General features: G+C 28.2%; 1 protein-coding gene across 1 annotated transcript in view; it reads right to left on the bottom strand.

Annotated features, from left to right (window-relative positions):
* Positions 1-16,707, bottom strand: part of LOC129962721 (uncharacterized) — a 191,985-nt gene extending 175,278 nt beyond the window's left edge. Inside the window, exon 1 of the mRNA XM_056076664.1 lies at positions 16,551-16,707. The gene's annotated coding sequence lies outside the window, so the exon portion shown is untranslated. The remainder of the gene's footprint in view (positions 1-16,550) is intronic.
* Positions 16,708-21,651: the final 4,944 nt, after the last annotated feature.

Raw genomic sequence — 21,651 nt, 5'->3', positions numbered from 1 at the left:
TTAATTAGAATTTTAATTATTAATTAAAAACTAACTTTCCCGCCAAAAAATCTTCCATTTTCCCCACCGCCAAATGAGTAAGACTTCAGTTGTTGTTTTTTCCCCCAACAGTAATGAGGCTAGGGTTAACATTTTTCGGCCGATTATTTCAAACGATTCTGTTTATTTTCGTAAGGTTTGATGCATTTAAAGTTAAGCACTGTTAATTAATCGATCTTTCAGATTCATTCTGAAGTACTTCTGAATTAAAATAACACAGAATAAAGGAAATTAAAAATGTCTTATCACCATAGCATTACCCCAACTGGCGTAGAAAAATTCACGCATTTGCGTTACCGTAACTGGCGTTGAAAATTCATGCATGCGCATTGTGTTCTGATTGTTGTGACTGATTGCGGACTTGATTTAAATTGATTTTAGGTTAGTTGCATGCTTTTGTAATTAAATTGTATTTATTTTAGTTTAAGTTCATCATTTTTTACCTGTTTTCGACCGATTATTTTAAACGATTCTGTTTATTTTCTTAGTTTTTGATCCATTTAAAATTAAACATTGTTAATTAATAAACCTGCTCATGATGAATCTGAAAAAATGTTGTTGACAAATTCTTGAGATATTACATAAATTAAGAAAGATATTCTTTAGTGCATATAAGGTTTAAATACTCAGTGACTCTGTTTTCAGTAATCATATTACAAAAAAAAAATGCTTTGTTTCAGTAAAAAATAATATTAGATTAATGGCAGATAAATCATTTCCACTTTAAATTAAATCATAAATTCTACGGGAGCTAACAGAAAATTAGAGAGATACAGATTACGTTATGACTGAAGGGCTTTATAATATTATGAGTGAATTGAAATTTGAAGTTTTAAAATATTTTAATGAAGCTATTAAAGTAGGAATTACATAAAATATTTAATTATTAAAATTTTAACGAGGATTAAGATTAGTGAACCGGCTGGTCGCCAAAGGCGGCTAGTAAACAATAAATTAAGCCAGATAAAACAAACAATGGATTAAAGCCAGAGCACTTAGGTCTTTCCTTTCTCCCTCTAACAATTTTGAGACTACCATATAGGTTTGGCCATGTGCTGTATTCTGAAATATACAGAAATATTTTTTTCGTCTTGTTCATTTTCGTCTTCTTTCAATTTTTTTGTATTCATAATTTGATTCAGAATCGCATGTCATTCACTTGCTAGTTGACATTCAAAATGATTCATTAAATTTTATACATAATCACCTGATTCTGACACTTCTATGTTTCGCCATATAAGGAATATCATTTAACGAGAACTCTTACAGTACACAACTCTCCAAAACCACTACACTTACAAAATCAAGCGTTGCTTCAGACAAAATATAAATGTTAGGTGCTACATAATTAAAAAAAAAGACTTATTAATTAGCCGCAGTACCCGTGGCTTCATATGCATTTATTTTTATATGTAGGTAAGAACAGGAAAATTTGGTGATAATTTCGTATCAATTGAAATTTTCACCATGTCAAAGAAATTTTATATTCAATTCTTTAAATTTAAGACCCTTGACCATAATTATTTACTAACCTGAAAATTTGGATCAATATATTTTTAGACTGAAATGTGGCGCAAATATATAAAGACTGCTTACAGCTAATATTATATAATTGACTGCTGGAGGAACATTGACTTTCTAGGTTGATACTGGCTTTTGAGATACATTTTAAGACATAATAATGTCAAGAAGAGACAAACTAAAACTCTTTGGTCCCAGATAAAGTGCTTGATTGATAAATGTAAATAATTAAATATTTCGACAAAAAAGAAAGGAAGAAAGAAAGAACTGCAGCAAATTTTGTTCAAAGTAACAATGAAAAATTTAAGAAAAATTAAAGAAAAATTGCATTGACATTAGTGAAATGCTAATTTTTTAAGTTTTAAGATAGTGTCAAAATAATTTTTGTGGGATAGCAGGTACTGAAATTATAGCGGGAAAATTCGATCTCTTTTTTATCTTTATTTCACTACCTTTAAAAGATAGAAATTTTTTAATAGCGCTGTTAATCATTCCAGGTGCTAAGGAACATATATGCAAAATTTCGATTAAATCTGTCGAAACTGTGCAATGACGTAAGGTTCAAATAAAAAAATAAACAAGCATTCAATTTTATATATAGATTTGAGTTTGATGTATGGGATGTCTAAAAACTAATTTCTAAACTGTTAGAGATAAATGTATCCATCCAGTTCGAAAGATGCTCTAAATGACATAAGGAATTATGTTTTATATCATTCGAATTAATAAATATACTCCTGAAAAAATATATATAGTGCAATATTCTTGCCTGAAAGACATTTTAAGCAAACAATTTATTATTCATCTTTGACCAAACTGATCACTTTATGAATTCATTATTTTAAGTCAATGGACCGCCGCCTCGAAGAAACACTGTGAGCGGATTGACTGATCTTTCTCGAGGAGGTCACTGAAATGGCCTAAAATCATTTAAACCAAAATAATAATAAAAACAGTGTCTAGATATTTCATTAAATTGTTTAATATTCAAAGTTTCACATTCAGTATTTTATAATTAAAATCTGGAACTATGGGATTTTTTTATGTTTAAACCTTTAATGTGTCAAAAATATTTAACAGGAGAATGTATAATATTTTTTCTTTTTTTTAAATTTCAGAAGTATGTGTATTAACATAAACGACATTAAATAAAATTCTTTAAGGCATTTAAAGTACTTCTCCAATTGGAAATGCATGTCTACCTACCATGTAGAGATACGTCATTGCATGGCGATAAAAAAGTCCCTTTATAATTAAAAACATGTTAATGCTTCTCCTTTTTTTTCTTTTTCTGCTAAAAAGAAAAGAGAAAAATCCAACATTGTTTTGTTCTTGTGTTATATTAATGTAACTACTCCAAACAGAAAATTAATTTCTATCCCTTGAAAACTAATTATTTTTCAAATCATATATTCATTATTTATTTTTCACTAAATAAAACTTTAAATAATTATAATAATTCCATAATTTTTAAATATAAATTTTATAGTACGGTATGTAAAGTCTCATGCAGTATTTTAAATGGCTTGGGATTTAAATAATTTTTTTAAAAATTGTTATCAAAAAAGGAAAGAGGAAAAAGAAGACTACTTTTCCTAAAATTTGAAATATGGTACATCGTATTTTATTTTATTATTTATCTAATAATTATAAAATAACACTCATATCAATAGTTTGCATTTTGTTTTCGAATGAATAGAAAAATAAAATATATTGAGGTTGAAATTGGGATTTTGTGAAGCTCAACAGAATCAGAAGAGATCCAAAGGCACCATATATATCAGTTCCATTTTCCGAACACTTAACAAATGGTTTGTCTGAGATAAAGAATTAATCCGCACAAGAATTAAACTTCGCGTGAAAGTCGGCAAGAAAATAAATAGTGAATCAACTCATTTCGAAACCGCAGGAACGATTCTGTTTTATGGTCATCCACTTACAACAACAAAAAAATATTATAACTTTTTAACTACTGCAATAAAACTATGGAATCTTCAGGTGAAAAACAAAACTAACCGACGCAAAACAGGTGCGGAATATTAAATGTCAGATCCTGACCCTGCTTGTCATAACCTTATCAATAAAATGTCCAACATCCGTAGCGAGATGCTTCGATAAGACAAAACGGGCGGGGCAACGCCTCTTGGCAAGTCACTCTTATTATTAGCGTGCTACGCTTCTCTGCTTGTTGCTTTCGAAACAGTGTTTACTGCTTCCTAATCACGCGATTTAATGCAAGAATTAAATATTGTAGTTAAACGCCAGGAGGGGATTGGAATCCAGAGTGTGCGTAGGCGGTGGACGAACCAGTTCCCAGTGTAGCTAGGGTGGACACTCAGAGAAAGTTGTGTTTTTCCGGGCACTACAGATGCCATTGAAGCAGGCCCTGAATGAGAATGACAAAATAATGAAAATAACACTCGCCCGAACTGGTTTTGATTGAAGATAATTATGGAGAGCTCTTGCTACGTTTCAACAATCTTTGTCCACACAAAGGAAATGTGTACGCCTAAGCTGAATTTCATGACAATAGCTGCTTTGTAATTTTTTTTTTTTTAAAGATTACTGAAGCTTTGCGCACAAAAGTTTGTGAGATATGTATTATCTCGTCCAATATAACCGTGGGAAGGTTCATGATTATCGGATTATTATTTATAAGTTCCACGAAGTCGAATACTGTATACTTGACGCCCATGTGTGAAAGAATGAAGATTAAAAATGGCCAACACAGTCACTGCTTTACAGACAATTCTGAATGTCTTACAAATTCTATTATTTATATTTCAATTATTTCAAGGAGAAATTTTCGAACATTTGATTAATTTTATTGCCAGAGAGCAAAATACGTAAGGCATGATTGCGCATCGCTACAGATATGTACACTCTTGTAAATTATTATGAGTTTCCACGGGTGAGTGTGTGTCGTAGTAAAATGAAGACAACCGAGTAAGCATTCTGAACGTTCTTTTTCTTTCTTTCGAACGATTGGAACCAACATTTAATACAGATTATAATTTTAATATCACATACCAAATTTCATTTATTTAAGTTGTTGCGTTTTGAGTTAAGCGTTTGCATGAATAGGAATGCATCGAGAAAAAAAAGACGATCAACCCGGATTGATAATTGAAACTGTCCAAATTTAATAATTTTGCCTCACAATTTCAAACTATGTTCTAAATTTTACAATGTGATCCCTTCAACTATTACCATTTGCCCGCCTGCTCTCCAATGGGCAGAGAGACAAACTTCAAATGAATGGATTTCGTCACAAATATGACAGAAATCTATTTATTTGATGTAAGAGCACATTCCAAATATCATCTATCTAGCTCAAAGCATTTCTGTGCTATCGTGTTCATAAATAGATAGATATAATTCCAAAATTGTGTTTTCCCATTTCAGGGGTTTGGTTTTGAAAAATGTCAAAACCTCAAGGCCACATTTTTTCACGATTACGATTCTTTCCTTTTATATATGAGAAAATAAAAATGACTTTTTCAATCTTTCAGGCATTAGATAAAAATGAATCAATTAAAATGCCTATGAGGCTATGAGGAAGAAAAAAAGTTAATAAATGTTTGGGAAAAAAAACTAACCGTAAACTAAAAGATAATGAAGTATTGCACTATCAACAGATTAAACGCAAGTTAAATTTTTCATAAGGAACGTCATAAGTAAGGCATTTTTCTGCAAGGTCATTTCCGATAAGAACGTTTGAGGAGCGCATCATATTTAGTAAGTTTTCACATATGTCACGAGCACATGGTCATAAAAAGCAACTTCTTAATCTAACTTAAAGAAAAAGTGTAGACCACAATAAAGCGTTTACACGCAAGACAACGCATGTAATCGGAAACGGAAAGGAACCGCGTTTTTTGCACGTGACCATCACCCGAGCGTAAATTCCTAAGTTTTTTTGTTTTGTTTTTTAACATCACAGGCGATAGATATATATATATATTTTTTAAGTTTTCCTTTCCGATATAGAATATATAGATGTAGTAATACTCTTTTAGAATTTTTTTTTTTTTTTTTTTACGCATTTTGTAACGCATTGGTGACGGTGTAATAGAAATATTAAAGCAATTTAAAAGGGCAGTGTTTTAGACAAAACCAAGTACAAGTTTTGATCAAATGAAACAAAGAAACAAAAAAGAATTTTATATATACATATTTTTTGTGATATTTCATTCTCTCTATATATGTTTTTTTGTATAAAGATAATAACAATTATTCATATTACGGTATGTGAACGTAGCAAGCATTTATACATACTTTCATTACGTGTACATAAGTTCGGGATTAATTATTTTAAATCAATGTAAAATGATTATATATATTTTTTAATATTTACATAAAATAAATTGAAAAAGCACATTTGAAACCAAAATAAATCAGTTAAATGCCTTTTTTTCCTTCTTTTTTTTTAGGGGGGGGGTAAAAAGAGGTATGAAGCAAAAATCATTTTAATCATTTAAATTTATCAAATGATTTTAAAAATTCTTACAGAATATTATTTAAAAAGGCAATTATTACTTGTAGTGCAGACACAGTAGATCCTCAATAGGTATCAGTTAAGCATTGAATGCATTAAATATTACCTAGTTCCAGAACTATAAATTTGTATCTCTATTCTTTAATATTGTCTTTAATATTGAATCTTCAAATATTGAGATTCGACTAATAAATAACAAAAAAATCACATTTTTTTTTCCGTATTTTGAAGCTTTAAAACAACAACAGAAAACTTCTAAATCAACAGATTGCTTATTCTCGAATTCAAGAATTGTAGAACATATTGAAAAATTACTACACCAAACTTGAACAAAAAAATATGCATTAGAGTTTAATGTATGGGATTTTTCATTAGAAAGTCCTACCAAGATTTAAAATATGAAAAAATATAATTTAAAGATAAAAATTATTGTTGAAACGCATATTATGTAAGTATAAAAATGAATGCAACTTTTCAAGAAATGAAGTTAGAAATAAAATTAAAACGGTTTTATAAAAAAAAAAATTCCACTAATTTAGAATATTAAAAAAAATTATTTAATCCCAAAAACAAAATCAACGCAGTAACGCTTAAAGCCTGCATACAAAATAAACGTATGCAAAATAAGTAGTTCCCCATCGTTTATACTCTTCCGTATTTATCTTGAGTATTAGTTCTTATTTTTGTATTTCGCATTTAAAACTTTTTGTGTGTGTGCAATAAATTATTTTTATCAGCAACTTTCAGAACCTAATTGCTATTGCTTTCATTCCTAAGTGAGAACTTCAGCATCGAGAGCTTCGATTCATTGAACTAAACATGCTTAGTAACACAAAGACACAGTACAATATTTTTACAATATTGTAAAAATTTTTCGGGGTATTAAAAAAATAAAAAAAATCACACTACTTTTGTACAGAATTTGGATAGTGATAATAATGTTCTAAATGAAAACGACAATTTTTATATTTTGCGGTTATTACACATGAAAAGGGTGGAAAAAATTAAAATCTCTAGGTACAGTCTGACATCTGGGGAAAAAATTATATAAGAACCGATCGCATTTCGGAGAAAATATTGCCATATTACCTGAAACACAGAAATAAATATTTCCAAACTGAAATCCGATATGCTTAACATGTGCTTTAGTGGTCTTACCTTTTTATATATAGTACTTTCAGCGACGGCGTGGACATTTCTAATTGCATACGTAATTCATGGAAATACTCTTATTAACTCTTCGGCTAGATAAAAGTAGTTATATAAAACTTTATCTTTGAAATTTCAAATACAATTTGGGATTTCCTTTCGTTCGATTGCAGGGCAGCCAGCAAAATCTCTTTTAAGATCAAGAAAAAAGAGAACAATTCAGTTTTCTGAGTGGATTCACCTTTACGGATCTTTAAGTTGCAGAATAATCTTAACTTTGAATGAGTGTCTGAAAGGAAAAAGATTTGACAGCTAGAAGGTCAAAGGTTTTTAACCACAGGAAGGAAAAATCTTGGGCTTTTGAGAGCAGGAAACCTGAAACTAGCCATAGTTTCTAAGGTCATTTTGATATCAGTAGCAATTTTTCACCTAATAGTCTGATTTTTATTTTTGAAGGAGAGTGACGGGGGGGGGGAATTGTCTGCAATGCAAAATAAATAAATTAAATAAAATAAAAATAAAGAAACTGTTGCTTAATCAAATCTACTGCCACTTATTCCATTTTTATTCCGAGATTAATACGAAATATGATAGTCTATAATTCTTCATAGCTAAATTATTGATGAAATTAGTAACAAAACAAGGTTAAAAAAACATTTTTAAGTTCAGTTTTAATTTTATTAATGCGCTATTTCTTAATCAACATGAGGACCACTTCGGGGCCGATTTCGTAATTCTGGGCCATGATCAGATGACGGGAGAGCTAAGTTGACTACTCTGAATCTCCAAAATTCCGCACTACACCAGCGGAAAGACATTTAACTTAAAAGTCAATTTTAACGTTCATACACAACATTTCTGCAGTGGAAACGGCTTTTGTACTTAAAATTTCCCAGTTCTAAAGCCAAGATCTAACCACCGTGCAATCAAATATTTTAAGGAACATAATAAATTCTCCAAAATAATTAATTTCCACTGCCTTTTGATGTTAACAATGGCTACAGTAATAACAAAGCAATAATATGGCTATAGTAAGAAATTAATAACGTAACAATATATAGATGGCACTCCAAAATGAGAGAAAAGTTGTAAAAGCTCTCTTTGGTTTCAACTCTTAAAAGTTACGTATTGTTTTCTATCACGTAAGAAGAAGCATTATATTTTAGAAAAAATGTTGTTTCGTTCCAAATATTAAATAATGCAATGTTATAAGTGTTTTAGCGTTCCACTCAATTTCGATCACTATATTGTTTACTAATATAATAACTGTAAGACAATTTTCAAATGCATGTTATTTAATAACTTATCAGACAAAACAATATAAGATGACGATTGAAATTAATATATATCGAATTAATTTATATCGAATTACACATTATTTAATAGTCATTTCAAAAATTTAGCTTTCAAAACTATCTGAAATAATTGCAAACAACGATGAAGCAAATTTCCACATGCAATTGTTGAAATGAATAAGTTGTCTACTTATACAACAATTACTCCTTCTTTAATTCCGACAGTGGGAAGTGTATCAACTGTGTTTAGACTGAATTCAGAAAGTGTAAACTTTAAAATATGAATTACAATAAGATGTTGTGAATTTTAAAAGTGAAATAATAAAATTTCACTAAGTGTGAAATCTGCATTTAATTCTTTTAAATTAATTGATAATTGTTTGTAATTTTAAATTTTAATAAAAGTTCTGGAAAGTTATTTACCACCAGAACAATTTACTTTTCAGTTTTAAAATAAAAGAACACTTCCTTTCCCCCTCACAAAAACGAAAATAACCCATTGCCACTTCTTTCTTGCAACAGGAAACGGTTTTTCTATTTCTTCTAAGAAAGATTCTGAGAAATTTCAGTTCCAAGAACAAATTTTTCATATGGTTATTATTTAAAAACACTGATCTATCACGATATTTCTTAGAATTTTTGAAAATTTAAAGGTTGTCCAATAATAAATCAATCACCGATTGCTACTATCTTGACCAAGGATCGAAAGCGAATAATGCCATTTTCTTCCTTTCAAAAAGATCTTGTAATGCTGGATTTTACATAAAAATTTCCAGGCTTCAATGTTACAAAATGATTCAGTATCTTAACAAATTAACATATAGAACAAAAATGTTTTATTTTTTTGATTTACAATTCAATGCAAAGATTTCTAACTCGAAAATATGATATAGTATAGTTAAAAAAAATAATAAATTTCTGAAACAGTTCAGTTTATAAACAGAATCCCCCCCCCCCGCTCTATCCTTTGTTTTTCGCAATTCCTTGGAAAAGGAATCAAAATAGAAGCTTTTAGAATTTTTCTAAGACATATTTAATGTTATTTGTATAATGTGTTAATGTTAATTGTTTGTATAATTTGTTAATTATATTAATGTTATAATTTTTTAAATTCTTATGTCAATTTTTTTTAAAGCAAGTTTACAGTCTACTGCCTATGAGATTTCTCGTATTTTGAACCTAAATTAGAATTATGAAGCAAAAGGATTAATCAATGCAATTAATCATGATGGACAGAATGGTCTTATTCCGATCAATTTATAATTTAATAGATAGTTCTTTCATTTATTCAAAAAATTTACTGATTTAATGAAATTTATGAACTGATGTAATTATTCAGTAAATGAGAGTTATAACACACAAAAAATAATGAACAGTTAAATTAAATTGAAAAATAAATCACAAAGAACGAACTAGTGTTTGTAGCGATCATTTAACAATAAATTTCACGTGTTATAGAATAAATCATTGTAATAAAAGTAAACAAATTTTATTTTCATATTGAATTGTTCAGGTAGTATGTTGCAATTCAATTGCTACAAATAATTTTTTACAAAAATTTAAAAAATAAAACATTTGTTGCGACAAATTACGCCACATCTAACACCATTATGAAAGAGGACGTCAAATTCATTAGACTTAGGAAAACATGAAAGAAAACAACATTTAATTTGCATTAGAAAATAAAAGATATTTCATGTAATTTCAGAAGAAAAATTCTATATTAAAATTTAAATTAAACTAATTACGGATCCGCCATTTGGCATCGATCTAAGAAAAATAGAATTTATGAAAAATGTGACGTAGTAACTCTGGACGGAGTGCCAAGATTAGAAGTGTGGAAAAAAATGTCCTTGAGAAAATGGGAAGCATCGTCCCATGGAAGAAGCTTTCTACTTTTAACGCATCTCTGACCTCAAAGAGTTTCTTTCAAAAGAAAAAAAAAAATGATAGAAAAAAGAAGAAGAATTCTAGAAAGTAAACAAGTAGTAGTAACATTTTACTTTTGCAACCAAAACAAATACATCATGATTAACTTTTGTTTTCAAGAAAAAATTACATCCTGATGTATATAAAGAAAAATATTACACTTATTACAGGAACTAATAATCAGTAAATACAATAATTTGATAATTTCAACATATTTGATAATCTAAACATATTTAGAAAATAAAGAAACGAAAACAGCCATGGAGCGTCCTCGGAAAATTTCTTGCGAACTTAATAAGGTTTTTTTTTTTAATTTATTTTCTAAGACGGATAGCAACAGCAAGTAAAGGCTGAAATGTTTATTGCCAATTTCCGAAAAATAAATAATAAAAAATAAAACTTCCGTCACCAGAAACTCCAAATATTGCGACAAAACTTCGTAATACAATATGCGAGCATTCACATGGTTTGCACGTGAAAAATTGTTCAATTTGTGGAAAGACCGTTATATCGAGGTTTCTTTCCTGTCAACAAAAATGAACAAATCGCACATTTTTGTGGTCACATACAATGCAAGTTCAAAAAAATTTTAACAAAACGCAAAACAAAAATATACAAACATAACAAGCTTTCATCAAATGATTCACAACCAAACAAAGGTATCAAAAACACTGTCTTATGATCCAGCCTTCTACTGATTTTTCACATATTTTCAAGAAAGATGGTAATATGTTTACAATCCAGCTAACTCCATGCATAATTTCGTAGATTTTAACATGTTGCTGTAGCATTTCGAAATACAATATACACGATGTGGACGTCACATTGAATGTTGTACTTGGTGGAAAGAACGTTATATCGAAGTTCATTTTTCGTTACCATAAATGGACAAATGAACCTCTGTTTGCATAACATGAAGAAGCTGCATGACTCTGCATGACGTAATAAGAAGTGTAAGGATTTCACAACTATGGAACGTCATTTTGTTTGTTTACTGTTTTCATGTTATTGTATACATCTTGCTTTTATAATAGAAAAATCAAATCTAACTTTTTTCATATTTTTTTAATAATTTCAACTTTGTTACAAAATGAAAAATAGTATGAAAAATAAAATATGCACTTTAAATTTTATATTGAGCTTATAAAATAATATTCATTTTAATCATTGAGTCACTTTTCAAACAATTGAAAATTGAAATACATTTGGTTTATAATTTTGTCTCGGAAATTAACTAAAAAATAAGTATAATGATTTACCATTATAAAATTATGTGTCTTTTACGCTGTGAGAAAAGATCCAAATTTTCACAAAAATCTATGATTTTAACACTAAAATTCTTGCAATTAGAAGAAATTTTGAGTTATAATTAAATGTTTACTTCAGTCTCTAGCAAATACATCAACGATTATATACACCGAAGGATATATCATTTTCGTTATTTATTTTTGATTGAGAGTATTTGAAAAAAGGTCAAATTATTCATTTTTGGCTAAACGATTAGAAAATATTTTTATAAGCTAAATTAACTTTTTACAAAAATGTCATTTGAAAAATATTTGTTCAAATATCTTAAATATCTGAATATAGTTGGATACCTTATAATTTCGATAAATATGTGGAATTTATACATTGGAGACAGATTTACTTAAATAAGTTGGGGGAAAAATTGATCACGAGATATCTCTTGATCAATCAATAACAAATGGCGGAGAAAACATGAGAAAAATTCGCAAACCGTCCACAATGTTTTGTTTCGCATTCTTTATATATAATTATATATATTAAAGAAAAAAACAAAAGCACTGATTGTTATTTTTGAAGTTTGTATTTAATTTTTAGTTATCTTAGATTATCTATTATTTTTAGTTAAATTAAGAAACTCAAAAAAAAAAAACTGATAAAAATAAAGAAGCTGGGTAATGTATTCAAACATAGTTACAGGTTTTTCAATATGCATCAGATTTCCCAGATAAACATAATATAAGGAGAAAATGTAAGTAAAATTAATAAGTATGTTATATTTACCGTCTTAACATCTTAGTACACAAACTCAATAATCAGAAATCGAAATTTCCCCCATTGAATCGAGAAAATCTGGGTATAAAAAATTATGTCGTCTTCTGTTTCTTAACTAATGTGTTCAGTGGTAGGTAATTCCAGCGGGTTTACATCAGAATAAGCCGAAAAACAAATTTCACGTTGTCCCAAAATAGGTTATAAAGCTAATCAGGCATGAATGTTATTATCCTTTAATCATCAATAACTGTTGTATCATTCAAATGCAACATTAATCCTAGTAGTAACTGTGAGAACAGAAACCCGTTCTATCCAGCTTATACTTAACTGATATCAAGAGACTAAGTGATTATTCAACTCATATTGGCTCTTTCAGTCTGTTTCGTTAACACATGTAATGTAAACTAATTGTTTCATAACTTGTGCCTAATTAACAATAGTAACTTTTTAATTCATTAAAAAGGAAAGAAATGTATTGTGCAATTTTCTTTTAATATCTATTTAAGCAAAACTCTTACATTCATTATCAAATGTTAAATTTTTCGCATTTCAAAAATATGAAACGAACAGAATTCAATGTCAGTTAAATCTGGTCAGTGTTATGTTCATTTATCAGAATAATAAAGAAAACATGTTAAAAAAAAAAAAATCCCTAAATCTTCACACAAACATTAAAACGAAAAATTAAGCCAAAGAAAACAGTTAAGGTAAAACAGAAAAAAATTATAAACAATAGAATGTTCGATTTCTGCTCATCTCTATCGTTTAGGAAACGGCTGTGAATTTTGAAGCTTACAAGATCATTCATAAAAACGCCCTTTTCCCCTACTAGTACGTCACTTAGACATGCGCATTACGTTAACACGGAATTGAGGTATTCACAATACACGATATTGAGGCATTCTAGCATTGCGCGAATTCGTGTTCATATCTCAAACATTTTCAAACTGCGTTTAGGAATTTCATGGAATGGTTTGCTTTGTGGAAATATAGCAAATAACTCATCCGATAACAAAATATGGAAATATATTTTGTTATAGGATGAGTGTGACAATTTTTTTTAATTAATTGCGTAGGATTATTGACTACAACAAATATTACGAATAAAGTAAAGATAAATTTTAAAAATTACTGCAGGGAGGGGTATAAAGCAGCACTGCAAATCCTATACTGTAAACGAAATTATTAACTGCCTTTATTGCACAACTATAGAAAGTAAAGTCACACACCTTAGACATGTATAACAGTATTTTCTTATATCAGTCATTAAATTCACTTAAAATGGGTTTCTTCTACAATTGAAATCAATTCATTAACTTTCTCTTATATTTTAAAACGGATTTTGTTCAATATACTAGTGATGCTGCCTGAAATTTTGTATTACTTTTATTTAAATCTTTAAAATCTACTTAAAGATTCAATTAAGAAAACACTTGTAAATTACTGATTTAGAAAGATAAAAATTAGTAAGATAATATTATGATAATATAATCATTTTTTTTTTTTTTTTTCATTTGAGATATTTTACTAAACATCATACTAATGATCTACATCATGGTAGATTCACAGATTGAGTTATCTGATATTCTAGTAAAATGATTTTATATTTGAATCAGTATGCTGATTTTTAAGACATAAGACCAGATTTGACTATACTGCAACAGATGCTTGTTGATAGTGTCTCTTTGAAACATATCAGTGACATAGTAAAAAGCATGCTTTAAGAGCCACAGCTAAAAGTTTGCTTTATTTGAAATACTTCTGTAAAGAACAGGAAGTAAATCACAATCCATACCAATGCCAAAACAAAATGTTTAGCAATTACAACTAGATTTCAATTATTTTCTTATTTATTTACAAATGAAAAGAAAGCTCGAATCAAACAGTTATCACTTAATTTCAATATAACTTATCAAATTCTTTAAGAATATTTTATATAAATGGAAATATATTCATAATTAAGGAAATTTAATTTTTATATAAATTTAACACAATCATATCAGCCTGTTATTCAAGCTTCATTATATCTTATAAAAAAAGAAAACGAAATCAAAAAGTGAAATTTTAAAAATATGTTTTTAGTACTGAAATAATGTACAATTTTTAAGGTTACTATTTTTTTTTTTATAAAATATTATATAGCTGTTTTTAAAAATAACTTATTCCCAATTTGTATGTAACTTAATTAAATAAATGTAAAGCTATCCATTCCAATTAGTAACTAAAATCAATAACTGAAGTATTATTTGAACTCAAACCAATTTCTTACAGCAAATATATAAACTGAAAGTAAATATATAAAAATTCTTTTGAAGACATTAATTACTGTTCATGTTATTTAATGAAATAATAACTTTCATTTTCCAATTATAAATTACTTTATAAATTATACTATAAAAATACTAAAAATAAATCTTGTAATGAAAACTAACCTACTATAAACAATTATTTTTCTTATGCTGAAAATTTTACAGTCTATATATCATAGTTAACAGATGTAAATCATAATGCAAATATAACAAATGTTGAGGTAAAATTAGTAATATGGATAAAAATCCTGTATAAATTGATATATAACTTTGCAGAAAATCTGCCATTTAGAAAGAAAAAAACTAAACAAATGTATTGATGTAATTAAAATATTTTTAAATGCTTCATGATTATTTATTCATTTAAAATACACTTGATTTGAACTATATTTTGCATTTTAAAGAGCATATGCAAATTAAATCTAATAATAAATAAAACAGAATTCAATGAAACTATTTTTTTCAATAAAAATATATGCTACATATATGTCAAAACGGTACTTGTTTGTAAAGAACTTGCTCATTTGATTTTATCACTAAAAGTAAATACTTGAAGAAATTTCCTTTCAGGAAATTATTATTATTTACTTTATTTAGAGCATTATTTATTAGAGATATAAATGTATTTCAAAGAACAATTCCACTTTAGATATCCATTGGTTAAATTTAATACATGAGCATTGTATTATTATAAAAAAATTCGAAGAAATAAATCTTTACGCAGGAATTTTTTTTAAACTTATTTTAAATTTCATCTTCTTTAACAGTATTAATCTCCCATTCAAAAATTTCTCTAATCTGAATATAATTATTAATAATTCACAAAATAATCACAGGAATTATCTAATGTAAGCAATAGTATTTACAATGCAAGATCCAAGGATTTTAAAAATCAAATTTTATTTCATAAGTATATGCTGATAATATGAAAATTTTCTAAACTGAAGCATAATATATTCATTTCTATAATCTGTAACACATTAGCGAAAAAAGTGGGGTAAAATATAATAAATCTCATTTATTTTCATTTCCTCAAATATACATTACTCTAAGATCAAATTAATATAAGATTAAAAGTAAAGAAATAAAACATAGAATGGATAGTGATATAACATTAACTAGGTTATGTTGTGATAAAAAATTACCATTAAAAATCATATAACCCATAAGCTTTTATTTTTTCTAAACATGCGCATTTAATCATAAAAGTTGATAAGCAATCGTTATCAAATTCTCAGCCAATACTAAATCACATCATTCACAAGCAGTTATGACATTGAGTTTTCGGTAGCAACAGAGCAAACAAAAAAAGGCAGGCGAAATTTCAGTTCTTCTGAGCACCAAAAAGTAACTAAAAACGATGCATGCGACTAAATTTCTACAGAAATTATGCGTGCTTCTATTTAAAAATGTTCCACGTATACCTGTTTAAGTATGTTTAAATCGTTTTCGTACGTGTATTCTCGTTATCCAAACACTACCATATGGAACGAAGATATAGTATGTATTAATGACTTCAAAGTAAGTTCAGGAAGCACTACAAGATCACGCAAAACAAATCAATATTATGGTGAAATAATGTACATGCCCAGTCTACACGCATTCAGTGAAAACTATGTAGTTATGGATAAAAAAATTTTAATTTTTCTTAACGCTGAAACAAAACTAATCGATATTCAAATTTCCGTGACGTATAAAAATAGAAAATTTTATTTTTGGACGAGTTCCAACGGATGTTAGGCTTAGACTACTAAAAACTGTTATAAATACTTCAAAACGTCATGACATTACCTTTCATTTTTATGGCACATCATGTTGTCGATCTGCGACTTTAACTGTAAGAATTTAACAAAGTCTATTCATGATATTTACTTGATGCTGATATATGTAATATTCTTAAATTAAAACCATTTTTGGCACTATTTAAATCCCACATGGAATATTCTATTTCACAAATATTATTTTGTTTACATTTTATGCAGGAAAAGTTTATTCTAATACGTGCTGCCATCTATTGCACAAACTTCAAAATTAAATCTGAGTTAAATGAACTCAATTGCGGAACACAGAACCATTTACAGTTGCACTGTTTTAAGTAGTTCTTTTTACTAAACATTACAGAGGGAAAAAATTATGATTTTATGTTTTTCTCAAAATTCATTAGCGCATCATTATAAGTATTATTTTAGAAAGAAAAAAAAAGATTTATGTTGTTTTAATTTCATAACCTATAACAGTCAGCATTGCATTATCATAATCCTAAAAAGTTAGTGAATTTTCAAAAATCTTAAATATTAGGTGATCTGAAATGAATTATAATCTTAATTAAGAGAGAGATGATAATTATTTATTGAAAATGTTAAATAAAACTGATGAGATATTTTTAATGTCGTGAAAAATTGTCTTTCAATATTATTTTTAAAATATGTATGATGTAAAACAATGTTAAATTGACCCTATAAATTACTTTTGATCTAAAGTCATAAATATGTAAAAATTATTCTTACTTTTATTTAATAAAATATAATATATTTATTTAAATAAAAAGAATTTCTTATGCCTCACTCAAAACTTTTTAATTCGCCAATCATTCGTTGATTAGATGGAAGTCCTATCAAATTAATCAAATTCGACTATAATTGCTAAATATTCTATCAGTTTAACTGAATTAATAATTGAAAATAATTAAAAATCTTTAATATGATTTAATTTTTTGAAAATAATTTATTGTAAATAATTATTAGCATTGAAAATAAGTTGAACAAAAAAAAAAAAAAAAAATAGAGCATTATAGTACTCGACGGCAGATGGCAGCAGGCCATATAAAACATAGAGAAAACTTGTAAATATCGTCCATTTAATGATGAAACTGCAGTATTAATAGTATGAGTAGTTGATCCGAAACTTTTTTCTTTTATATTGTCTTACTGACAAGTGGATGTTATTTATAATATATTTTATCTCTTATTTTGGTGTTTCTGTTGCATTAAATTACATAAATCCAAGCATTAGAGTGTTGAGTTCTTCTATTTACGATTTAAATTATCTAATTACGAGAAATTTGAATTAATTCATGTTAATAACTTTCTAACTTTGCAGATTCAATTTCTAAAATGAGTATTTTTTCGATTGAGTTAAACTTCTACCATGGAAGTACTTAAAATGATATTGTCCACAAATTTCCAACTACTTCCAAATGATGTCCACGAATTTCCAATACGAATATATATACATTCGAATAATATATCAATATTATTTGTTCTTTATAATAACAAAGTGACATCTATGCTTATACATTATATAATAAATGTAGATATTCTTCTTTTTATTATTATTCTAAAAACTACGTGAACACAAAGAAACATATTGAAACCTGACCAATTATGCTTTCTTGAGAATTAATATTATCCAAATATTTTATGCTTCATAATTTGTTTTCTTCACAAATTTATTTATTTGTCAAAGAAAATGTGATCATTTTTTTTTTACTTGTTTGCTTAGTTGGTAATTCGCCTGTGTTTTCAATATTTCGAAATAGAGTTTTATATATCATTTAAATCTTTTTGTGATAACATGTGAAAAGGTGAAAAACTAGCAAAACAGAAAGCTATTTAAATTTTTATGGTCATATTATGACCATACTTTAATAGATAAACAATGTGAGCTATATATTCGCCGACAAAAATTCTAACTTAAAGAATAATTGTTTTTCCGAGGAAAACGCTATTTATCTCCAAATGAAGGAGTGGGCCTGAAAATATTGGTTGTCAGAAGAAAATAGACTTTTGCTAACTTATAACATCAGAGCAGGCTTTAGGCGATATGCAAGTATGCGGTCACTACAGGCGCCATTATGGAGGGGCGCCAAATAGCTCGGAGAAAGTGAAATTAGTGATGCTATTACACCAATACATAAATGGGTGTTTCATGGAAAACTAAATACTGAGAAAAACCAATTGGAGTGGTCTACCCGAAATTTTCCTGTATACTCTCTAATAAATGTATTATCTCCTTTCATCGCAGGCATACACAATATATATATTCAGAAAATCGAATATGTATTTTAGATGCCTTTTTTTCCAACGGATTGAAGCAAAATTTGTAACTGCAACATCTCATACCAAATTTCATTCATTTAAACCATTGAATTTTTGAACTTATTGCGTTAACATATTTGTGCTACAGTGCTTACAAACATGCGAAAGTACAAACCAAAGATAGCTAACCCTTGATGGAGTTAGTTCAAAATCCGATATGGATCTACATTTTAGATGTTTATTCTGTGTACCAAATTTTATCTATCTACATTTTCTACTTATTGTATTCACTTGTAGTCGGTCAGCCATATAAACAGAAGTTCTTTGAATGAATCCGCTCAAAATTTGAAAGAAATCTATAAATTTGTCTATATACCAAATTTTTCCCATTAGTTCAATGCATTTTGAGTAGTGTGTTCACAGATAGACACATCTTCAAAATTGTGTTTTTCAATTTTAGAGAGGTTTGAAATGTAAAGATTCGTCAAAATCTCGAGCACGAATTTTTTGACGATTACAATATTTTCTCTTTGTATCGTATCTCATCGTATACAAGAAAAAGAAAACGAGGCAGATGGGATGATCCTTTTTGATTCCTAGAAAGATTTACCTTTCAGTTCTCGATTCCAACACTTTCTATCGGCTGTGCACATACTATACAATGTACTCCATCTCCCTCTGCACATGCTATCTCCATCTCCCACTGATTGTGCAGAAATTTTGCCGATATCAGTAGACATTACATAATCTATATGGGCGAATAATTAACAAATTAGAGTTAATCCTTGGGATAGAGATAAAAAAAAAAGATACCTATAGACCAGGGATGGTGAACAAGTGGCACTCGTGCCATCGATGGCACGCGACAAAATATTTTGGGCACGCCGCCAATCAAAACAGTTTGCATTTTACGGTTTGCAAAACGGCTTACATGTAACTTCATTTGATAAACTGAATTTGTCACAATTCTATTGGTTGAAAATTGGAAAATTTGAAATGCAACTGATTGATTTCCAGTCTAGTTCAATGTGGATTCAAAAATTTATTGAAACAAGGAAAAAATTGGAATTGATTGAAACAGAAAGGTTAACATGCAACATAAGTAAGAATACCAGTTAACGAAATTTTGGAAACGTGGAATTCGATTTCAGACACATTTAACAGTTTGAAGAAGCTGGTTCATTCTATTTTAAGCATATTTTCATCTATGGCTGCGAGTTATTATTTTCAGAGATGAATAACATTAAAGACTCGCTTAGAAACCATTTGGCAGATGACTCCAATTCAGCGTGCATTCTGAACATCTTATCAATCCTTATATAAATTATTTGTCATCTAATCTGCAAGCACAGAAGTCACATTAATGCTACTTTAATTTGAATTACACATATAACCAAAACATTTACTATTTATTATACAGCGCAAAATGTATTTTTTCGTAGTAAATAAAGAGTTTTGAGTTGTTAGTATTTAGTTTTATTTTCTTCCCAAAAATCACAGGCCAAAATTATTTGACGGAACATATATACCTCATTAGACATTTCTTCAGAAAAAATGGCATTTTGATCCATAAAAGTTCCCCACCCCTGCTATAGACCATTAAAACGAACCTATCTAAGAACTAACTAATGCAGACTCGAAACTAAAGAGGACTTTTGGACTTATTTTTGCACATGGTTTGTCTCCCACCTCCATCTCCGTTTGCTGATCTATGAACTATCCAGAAGAAAATAATTTGGTGGAAATTAGTGGCTGCCATACGAACGATCTAGAAAAATTGCTATCAATTGGCGGAAAAAACAGGTGCTGTACGAAATAGCCTAATGATAAAAATTTACAGGAAAGAACAGAACAGAATACTCAAGCAGTTGTTGTGAGCTCTTTAGATAAAATAGCGTACTGCCAGTAGTAAAATTTGTCTTGTTATATAATATGCATAATCTTGTTTAGTATAGTTATTACATTAATGAAGATATTGATATTCTTTTATTTAATAATTGTAGGTGATAAATTTATAAATGTCTCGTTACCACAAATTTCGCAGTAAATGAAATAAGTCACACATTACATAGCGGTTCTTTTGAGAATTAAACATTAAATATATAATAATTTTAAATGTCTAATAAAAACTATGAAAATTTTAAAATGTCCCACTTATTGTTTACTAATTTTGAAATTAAGTTTTATTTTTGTTATTATGCTTTATCCGCCCATTAACCGACATAACTTGTAAGCCGGGACATTGGCTATGTTCAGTTTCAATTAAACTCTTTACACATACCAGTAATTTAATGTTCATGATCTCCCAACAAAGAATTTTTAAGCAACAAATTGTGATAGATATTAAAGCCGAATTATTTTAATAGCTTCACACTTGACATGTTTATTGTGTACATGAAGCTTTTCACAAGGATGTAAGTTCTGTAGCAATAAAATACTGTTTGAAACTTAACTGCCCAGCACTCTATCTTGAAACGGCACCATGTGTCACTGTAGCATCACTTTTTTTATTTCTTATGTAAACTGTGCAAATAATAAACAAAAGTTCCATTTTTAGCTTTCATTAATGGAAGAAAATCACGCGATTAAATATTTGGTTAAAAAAAACTTACAGGATTTTGGATTTCATTGCAACAATGCGAAATCTTATTGAAAATTATGCAGAAAAAAATTTTTAAAGTCAAAATTGAAGAAAACATTTCACGATAACTAAATTTGTATTATTAAAAACATATTTTGAAAAAAAAAATTGCAAAAGCCCCTTTCATGCAAAAATATTTTTGTAAGTTACGTTTAAGGTTATGCCAACATTACGCAGAGTTTTGAAATAATTAAAAAAAATTTTTTTTTTAATT

This window comes from Argiope bruennichi, chromosome 3 (assembly GCF_947563725.1).
Source record: "Argiope bruennichi chromosome 3, qqArgBrue1.1, whole genome shotgun sequence".
In the NCBI taxonomy this organism is placed as follows: domain Eukaryota; kingdom Metazoa; phylum Arthropoda; class Arachnida; order Araneae; family Araneidae; genus Argiope; species Argiope bruennichi.
The sequence above is the reverse complement of the archived record's forward strand: the minus strand, read 5'-3'. Positions and strand labels throughout refer to the sequence as shown.